Here is an 8,216-nt window from a genome sequence, read left to right as displayed (position 1 = left end):
GCTAACACTACCCTGTTCTGCTTTGGTTAGGCCCCACACTGGGACACAAGTTCTAAGGCATGTGGGAGCCGTGGGTGCGTGTCGGTCTGTAGCCAGGGCACAGATTTTCTGTTCACGTTCCGGCACTTTTTTAGTCTCATTTGTTTAAAGGATAAGGTACAGAGCAGAAAGCATCAAAATACACCCTACAGTTTGGAGAGGCTTTTGCATGGCTGGACTCACTGCGGCTCCTTCCCCTGCAGTGTACTGCTGTGCAGTCCCATTGCTTTTGCAGGAATTGCCCCAGATTTCATAGCAGAAGGTAATTCTGTTTTTTTTTTGTGTGTGTGTCCTGCCTCCTGGATCATCCCTTTTCCCTGGGACAGGTTTTTCTGCTAAGGTTTGTAGGCGTTTGGGTTGATGGCAGGTATAAGCAGCATTATCGTCCCTATGTGCCCTCGTTGCTTGTTCTGCACTGCTGGGTTCGGTTCCTTTGGTGGGGTTTGCTCCATCCTCATCTGCATCGAGCCTTGATTTACAGCTAGAAGAGCAGAGCTGCAAAGGAGCTGATCAGGTTCTGGGGTTTAAAGAGCCTTACGGGTAGTTATAAATTTATGAGGGTAAATTGTTGGTAAGATTATGTGAGCATGTGGAAACAGCCCCGGAGGTCATTAAAAAACAAAACCAGATTTATTGACTTATCAGATGTCAATAGGCTTTCCTTACAAGCATGGATATTGTATCCTGTTAGGGAGTTAGAATGGACTGGGAAGGTAGCTGCTATTGCTAATACAATATTAAACAGAAATCCTCTCTACTTAATCCTCTTATTAGGTATTAGATTACTTGGCTGTTAATGTGTTTGTTACCTGTGTGCAAAAGCAAACACTGAAGCGAGCAGTCGGTTTTGGAGACCCTTGGAGGCGGTTGGTGTGAAAGACACCGTCACCGTCCGGCACGTTGGCGAGGTGCAAAAACTGTGCGCGTCCGTGAGGGCCCTGTGGGAACGGCCACATGGGTCCATGAGGGACCGTGGGTGCCGCCGTAGGAGTCTGTGAGGGCCTCGCCGGCACCGCCACACGGGTCCATGAGGGCCCCGTGGGCACCGCCGTGTGAGTCGGTGAGGGCCCCATGGGCACCACTGTGAGGATCGGTGAGCGCCCTGTGGGCACCGCCGTGCGGGTCGGTGAGGGCCTCATGGGCACCACTGTGAGGATCGGTGAGGACCCCGCAGGTGCCGCCGTGTGGGTCAGTGAGAGCCCCACGGGTGCTGCCGTGCAGGTCAGTGAGGGCCCCGTGGGCACTGCCGTGCAGGTCGGTGAGGGCCCCACGGGCACCGCCATGCAGGTTGGTGAGGGCCACATGGGTGCCACTGCACGGGCAGCCTCAGCTGGGGTGGGTGAGGAGCAAGGAGCGGCTGGCAGCACCCACAGGCCGCTCAAACTCAACCCTGTGGCACCTCCTCTGGCTTCTGGACAGAACTATCCCAGGAAAACAATATCCGAGGGAAAAATATCCTTCCACTGAGGCAAATAAAGAGGAAAATTTGAACACTAGGCCCTGATTCTGCCCTTTTACCCAAGCTGGATGGTGCTTTTCCACGTGATGCAGGAAGGAGCGTAATTCAGCTGCGGTATGAGCACGTATTGCAGACTGCGTCCTCTGTGAATGTGGATTTGGCCATAGAAAATTTAAATCACAAAAAGAATTAGTGATTTATGAAACTTTAAGTTCTACAGAGACCAAAATACTGGGACAGTAGCACTGCATTGCTGTCTCAGTGATAGGAACACAAGGGCACTCATGCTTTGTTTCCAATGCTTAAAATACAGTCAAGGCAGACAAGATCTTTAAGCATCTGTGGTACTGTACATGGTATCAAAATAACCCACATCTGTAACATAGCAAAAAGAACCATGGACCTTTTTGAGAAAGCCAGGGCTCTTTCTCTGAAACATGATTATTATTTCAAATTATGAATCTTTAGTAGTTATGAATCTGTATTGGTTTCCTAAAGTGAAGAGGAATTTTGCATAGCCTCTTTTTCTTTTCCTGTAGTATTAACTTCAATAAATTTTAATAAATTGGGAGTAATAATAATAAATAAATTCCCCTTCACCCCTTCAATGCTGGTGATAATTTCTGCATTGCAGATGCTCCGTTAACAGAGTGGATTAGATATCTGCAACCCAAATTCGGGATTTAGATCAATGTATTGGTGACATTATCTGCAAAGGGTTTAAATCTGCGAAGCTCAATGAAGCAGGTCAGCGTGTGAGAGGTAGACCTGAAGTAACACTGATCTGCATGAAGAAGGGGGAAACCAGCCCTCTAGAAACAGATGTTAAAGATGTGAACATTGGAACAGTATCAATACAAAGAGGGAAGGGAAGGATAGAAAACAGAGCTCTCACAACGCAGGTAAACAGTGGTAGATCAACAGCTTTTTGCCTTAACTGAGGCAGTAGGACATGAACATTTGTCTGCATGGGGAACTTTTAGCGTGGAGTTAAGGTAAATTGTAAATTTACAGCGTAGGAGCTACTGCTCATTAATGAGCTTTGCTGTGAGAGAGGCCCTAAGGAGAGCACTTGACAGTGTGGAATCACCAAAGCCCACAACCTTGCGCACTGCTAATCAACGTTACTGTCAAAATCAATGTAGAAAATCGAAGCAGGGCTTGAAGCGATGACATGTTCTCTCCTCAGCCTTGCACTATGTCACCTTGGATTGTAACAGAACCACTAACGAATCCAGAGTCTTAATTTGGGGGGTTTCAGCAGGGCAAAGAGAGATGTTACCATTTAGGAACTCTTACAATTTAGGAACCTTTATACAAACACCAATGTCAAATTATTTTCCAAGTAACTTTTCTATTATTTTCAACTTGCAGAATGCTATCAAGTTGTCCAATATTATGATGTTAAAGAAAATTCCTCCCGACTAGATCTCAGTGTATTTTCAGGAATAACTGGGTTTGTGGTTTCTCACATTTACCGCTGTGAGTCATAACACTTTTACACTTTTACAAAGACAGGCTTCAATTACAGCGTTATTTTCAACAAGTTTTATTTCAAAACCCTCAAAATATTGATCGTGAGATGAGAAACTTTTCAACACATGTAGTTTATTGCACCACGTTGCCTAATTTTGCAGGCAAATCAATGTGATAATGTGGCTATCTAACATGCCAGTGAAACAAGACGTGGAGCCACATCCAGATCTTCTGGAGTGTTGGAAGCCTACGGGGTGTGAAGGAGCGCGGTTGTCTCTTCTGTGAGAGAGAAAATAGCAAACTCCTTTAATCTTTAAAACAAAAAATATATTGCTTCTTTAACATCTTAACACAGGCCCTAATTAGCTGTAACTTAATGACTGCAGTTTTCATTAGTCCGACACTTGCTTTTAATAGATGGTGCTGGATGTGAGATGAGGTGGCTCTGGATATAGTCCACCCCTGATTTGTGCTGTGCACCAGCTTTTAAGTGAATGCTCTGGTTACCTGTATGTCTTCCCAGATATTGATTGTATTCATTGACATGACAGCACAAAGCTATACGTAAAGCTGGAACCTGTAGGATTTGCCTGGGTCCGAGGGCACTGCTTAGTGTTAGAAACTGCTTCTCAGCATAATGTATATCTTTTTTTTTTCATTAAATAAGGATGATGCCTTTTCCAAAATGTCATCTATGACTATTCTTTTTGTTCTCTTGTATAAAATTCCCTGGTAAGTTCAACCTTTCATTAAAGTTAACCTTTTTATCTACCACTAGTCATAGTTAAAATTCTTAATTGCAGCTTGCAGACCAAAGTGGTGAGCTTCAACATGAATAAAAACTCTTGCAAGAGTGGAACTGTGGTTGCTTATTTGTATTATAAACCATAATCCCTGGTGAGAAGGGAGATTATCCACTAGACACTATTTAAATTCATAAATCAGGTGTTTTTAGACGCTTATTTGCCTAACGAGGCAGCAAAGCTGTTTGTGAGCATCATGTGAAAGTCAGTAGGGATGAAAATGTTGTGAATCAGGTCACTTAGTCACTGGCAGCGGGGAGGAAGGAAACACATAGGACGCAGGTGACACGAGAGGTCACACGAAGGAAGGCCGGGAGCTCCTACAGGCCAGAGCTCTGGGCAGTGAGAGACCAGCACTGCTCAAACGTCTGGGGCAAAAGTTTTTGCACTGAAGAAACAACTTTGTTGCTCGCTCGAAAACAGGCAGAAGATAGAGCTTGGCCTTGCGGATCTCAGTGAGCTGGACCCTAGGGCTGACCCGAACATCCAGTCTGGTTCCTGTGCTCGGTGTTTCCTCTCCAAAACCCTTTCCAAATCATTTGCGTGGCGTTATCTTGATTCCTAAGATAAGGTTTGGCAGTTGCTTTTTTGCCTTTTTTTTTTTTAAATTATTTGAGGTCTGCAGATGAAAGCTGCTTGTGTGAGGGGGGTCATTTATTAAAGCAATGGGTGTGTTTTCAGGAACTCACGGGTAACTGATATCAGTGCAGGTAAATTTTCCATGGTGTCTTTCAGCACATGGGAACAAGTAAATGTATCACTAATTTTGTCAATCCCTGAATATAATAGAGCTGATAACTCTCTTTAATATGCTGAAGTTCTAATAAGTATAAAAATACTTTCTTAATAGAAAAGAAAAAGTCATTTTTTTATTCCCTTTAAAAGTGGTGATGATAAGAAAATAATGAATAATTTTGCATTTGAATCACAGAAAACTATTAAAATAAGAACTGGGGAAGGGAGAGGAAACCTGTGTGAAGTCCAGTAATGTCAGGTGAGGAGTGACCCTTCCATCTTGCTCTGCATACCTTTGCCTCTCTTGCTCTCTTCAACCAGCAAATGCTTTGCTGTAATAACCTTTCCTGCTCGTAGCAGCCTAAGAACTGCTATTCGCACAGTAAACACATTGCACATGCTCAGACTTGAAAATCCACGGCCATTTATATGACTGCTCCTCTGACATGAAAATATGCAGTAAAAGTGCTTAAAACTTGTCAGGAACTAGTCTGTACTTCATGACAAGGGTGTCTTTACCGGTTGGGTTTCCTTTGCAATCACAGTGATTGTGTAACGTTTGCTTTAAAGTAGAGCTGTCTGACTCAGCCTTCATTTTGTCTTGGATCCAACCTCCAGGTAGCCCTGGGGCGTTTATCGTATTTGGACAAAATCTGGATGCAGAGCGTGTGGTCTGCCCCGTGCTGAAGCCTCTGCTTGGTTGTGGCCTTCGGGCTGCAGGTTCCAGCACCCATAGGTGCCCTGCATCAGAGGTGCTGGAGCCTCTCACAGTCTAAACGTGTCGTTTCCTGAGCTCAGCTGTGGAGCCGGACGAGGCTCCCGGAGCCTCTGGAGGGTTCCCTGACATCCAGCAGGAATGCTACGGCCTTAAGAGTTACTCTCTCATTTATTTTATGACTACAAGATGCTATTAGGATCCTCTTCATGAACCTGCGGTTTATGTATGTGCTCCCATAGGCAGCAGGACGTCTCTCGCAATTCCTGTGGCGTTTAAAGCGCTGCCCTCCTGCGGCTGAGCTTGGAGGGGCAGGAGGGCTGGCCAGGCCGTGCCCACACGCACCCGCTGTCAGCAAAACCGGGAGTCCTGCCCGGAAAGGGGATCTTCAGTCAGGTAACCCTTCTCTGAAGTGACTAGGTCCTGTATGAAGGGCAGAATGGGCTTTCATTACTCTCATGGCCTGTTCGCATTAGATGGGAGCTCGTTGTGGCCGCTGAGGTAAATATTGCATCAGCCGTGAATCCCGGCGCATGCCAGTGATACTAGGAGCCCTTCTTCTGTTCCTGCTGATGCTGGGCAGTTTCAGGCCTCTCTAGAGTTTTGGAAGTGACTTTTCCTGCTCAGAATTCCACTCAAGCAGCCCTAGAAGTGCCGCAGAAGACACTGTGCTCCGTGTCTCTATCCGTGATGGGGCTGCCCTCGCTGACGGCAGTGGGTGACTGGCTAGAGTTGTACACATAGTGTAAAGGCTGGAAATATGTCCGTGCTTAGAGGTGTAGGGCTTCTGAGGTGAGAAGACAGCCAGCCCTTTGTGTTTCTGCCCGCCAGCTCCTTCAGCATTTGTAACTCTATGTTCCTGTTACAGCTTCCTCCCTCCGCCCCCGCTACCGGCAGTGGAACAAGAAGAGGAGAAGCCCCATGTCTCCCCCTTGGTCAGGCCCCATGGAGAAGGTACAGAGGCCTCCTGCCCTACAGGGAAGGGTGCAGATACCTCCTGCCCCCCAGGGATGGTACGGAGGACTCCTGCCCCACGGGGATGGTGCAGAGGCCTCCTGCCCTTGTATCCACATCGGGATGAGCAGGGCCGAGATCACGGTCCCGGGGGTGGGAGAAGGCTGCATGGGAAGAGGCCGGGCCTCGCTCCCTCACCTTCCTACGTGCTGCAAAGGGCAAGGTCGGCCTCTGGCACAAAAGGAAAAGATGCTTTATTGCTCCAGGTGGAAAAGGACAGCAGTTGCTGGAATGATTTAGAGACCCTGTATCTGCAGAATGCTAAAGCAGCCTCTGCTCCACTCAAGCTCCCACCCCGGGGAGCAGGTCCTGGGCTTTCTCCCCCAGTCTCTGCTGTACAAGCAGCTGAAAACAGAGTGTGAATGCAATATTAAGAGAAGTATAACAAAGTGTCACGCTCATGCCAGATAGTAACTATCTTCTAGTTTATTGATTGCAGTCAAGTTTTATTATGCCTCAAATAATTAAATACCACACCAGTGACATTAAAAATACAGGCCAATTTACCAAAATAACTGTATTCTGAAGATTATGTACATATTATACATTTTACAGTATCATGTAAACTTCTTTTATATATATATATATATATAAGGTAAATCTGATTTATGGTAACTTGAAAGCCCAAAATACTTGCTGACAAAAATATTCCTATGAAACATAAGCACTGTTTGGGACACTTAGAAAAACTGCAGAGAATGAAAACCAACTATAAAACATAATATAACTGAGTTAGTAAAAAAATTAAATTACATTCATATAAAAAGTTAAAACTAAAAGTATGGTTATGCACCATTATTAAAAGAGGGAAAAAAATCCCCAACCCCTCCCCTTTTATATATTAACAAACACTTCCATGGGGAGCTACTGTGCGCCTCATTTCCAGCAATGGGGCATAGGAAATCCAGGTTCCCAATCTTCTTTTAACATATATTAAATAGCTAGGGTCGGTACCAATACATACACAGTATATATTCATGCACTGTGATTATGCTTAGAGAAGCCTACCAAAGGCCTGGTTTTTGGCAGTGGGTTTTTGCCCCTTTACATGTAGGCATGCACTGGTAGAGATGCCTGCTGTTCAAAAACCTGTGGAGGGATTTGTCTCTAGTCTCATTTGTAGACTAGCAAAAGAATAAAAATAAAATTAAAAAAAAAAATAGGAAAGAGAAATCCTACCAGATTACCTTCTCCTGCTTATTTACAAGTACAAGATGTCCTGCACCGATCATGTCAGCTCAGTTAAAACAACTTTCTCTACAGTCTCCACAAATCATGTCACTAAAGTGATATAATTACTCTCGTATGGGTAAAAATATTTTCCATTTTAACTAGGATGACCACGTTGCTTGTCCTTTAAGTCTTCATTCGTGTGATAACTGTAGTGTTTAGATTTGGCATAATGGAACTTCAAGTCTAAATCGCATTTTAGCTCACATCTCCTCAGCATACCATCATTTTCATTTTCTGCCATGCAGTGCATGTAATTGAAGTACCTAGGTACACTCATTAAAATAAATGCAATTTAACTGTATAGAAACAGCTGCTGGAAGCAGCAGCTGTTAAGATGGCTGTATTTTGAGAGCTTGTAAAACTTGCATATTTTATAACTGGTCTCCAACTATAAAATGAAGGCCTGGTCCTGGAAATACCTGGGCGTGTGCTTATCTCATGAGATTGTAACTACTGAGACTACCTGTGGGCCTAATGCTAAGCCTAAAACACTGCAGACTGGGCCTTGCACAGGTAGTGTTGCCAGCCCTTAGTCATGCAAGCGTGCCAGAGGACAAGGGGAGTTCAGGTGACTGATGGTGGCTGGGTTTAGGCACTAGATACCTTCCTTCAGATGCTAAATGTACCTGAAATTAGACCAACCCTGGCTTTGTCGGACTGACAAAGTGAAAGCTTATTCCAAAGCAGCCTTTTAAAAACATTCTCAGAATTATGAAACATGAGTCCTATATGATGTCTGTTC

The sequence above is a fragment of the Tinamus guttatus genome, unplaced genomic scaffold (assembly GCF_059628265.1).
Source record: "Tinamus guttatus ecotype Peru unplaced genomic scaffold, ASM5962826v1 Tinamus_guttatus_pri_ptg000198l, whole genome shotgun sequence".
Classification (NCBI taxonomy): Eukaryota; Metazoa; Chordata; class Aves; order Tinamiformes; family Tinamidae; genus Tinamus; species Tinamus guttatus.
This window is presented reverse-complemented; position numbering follows the sequence as displayed.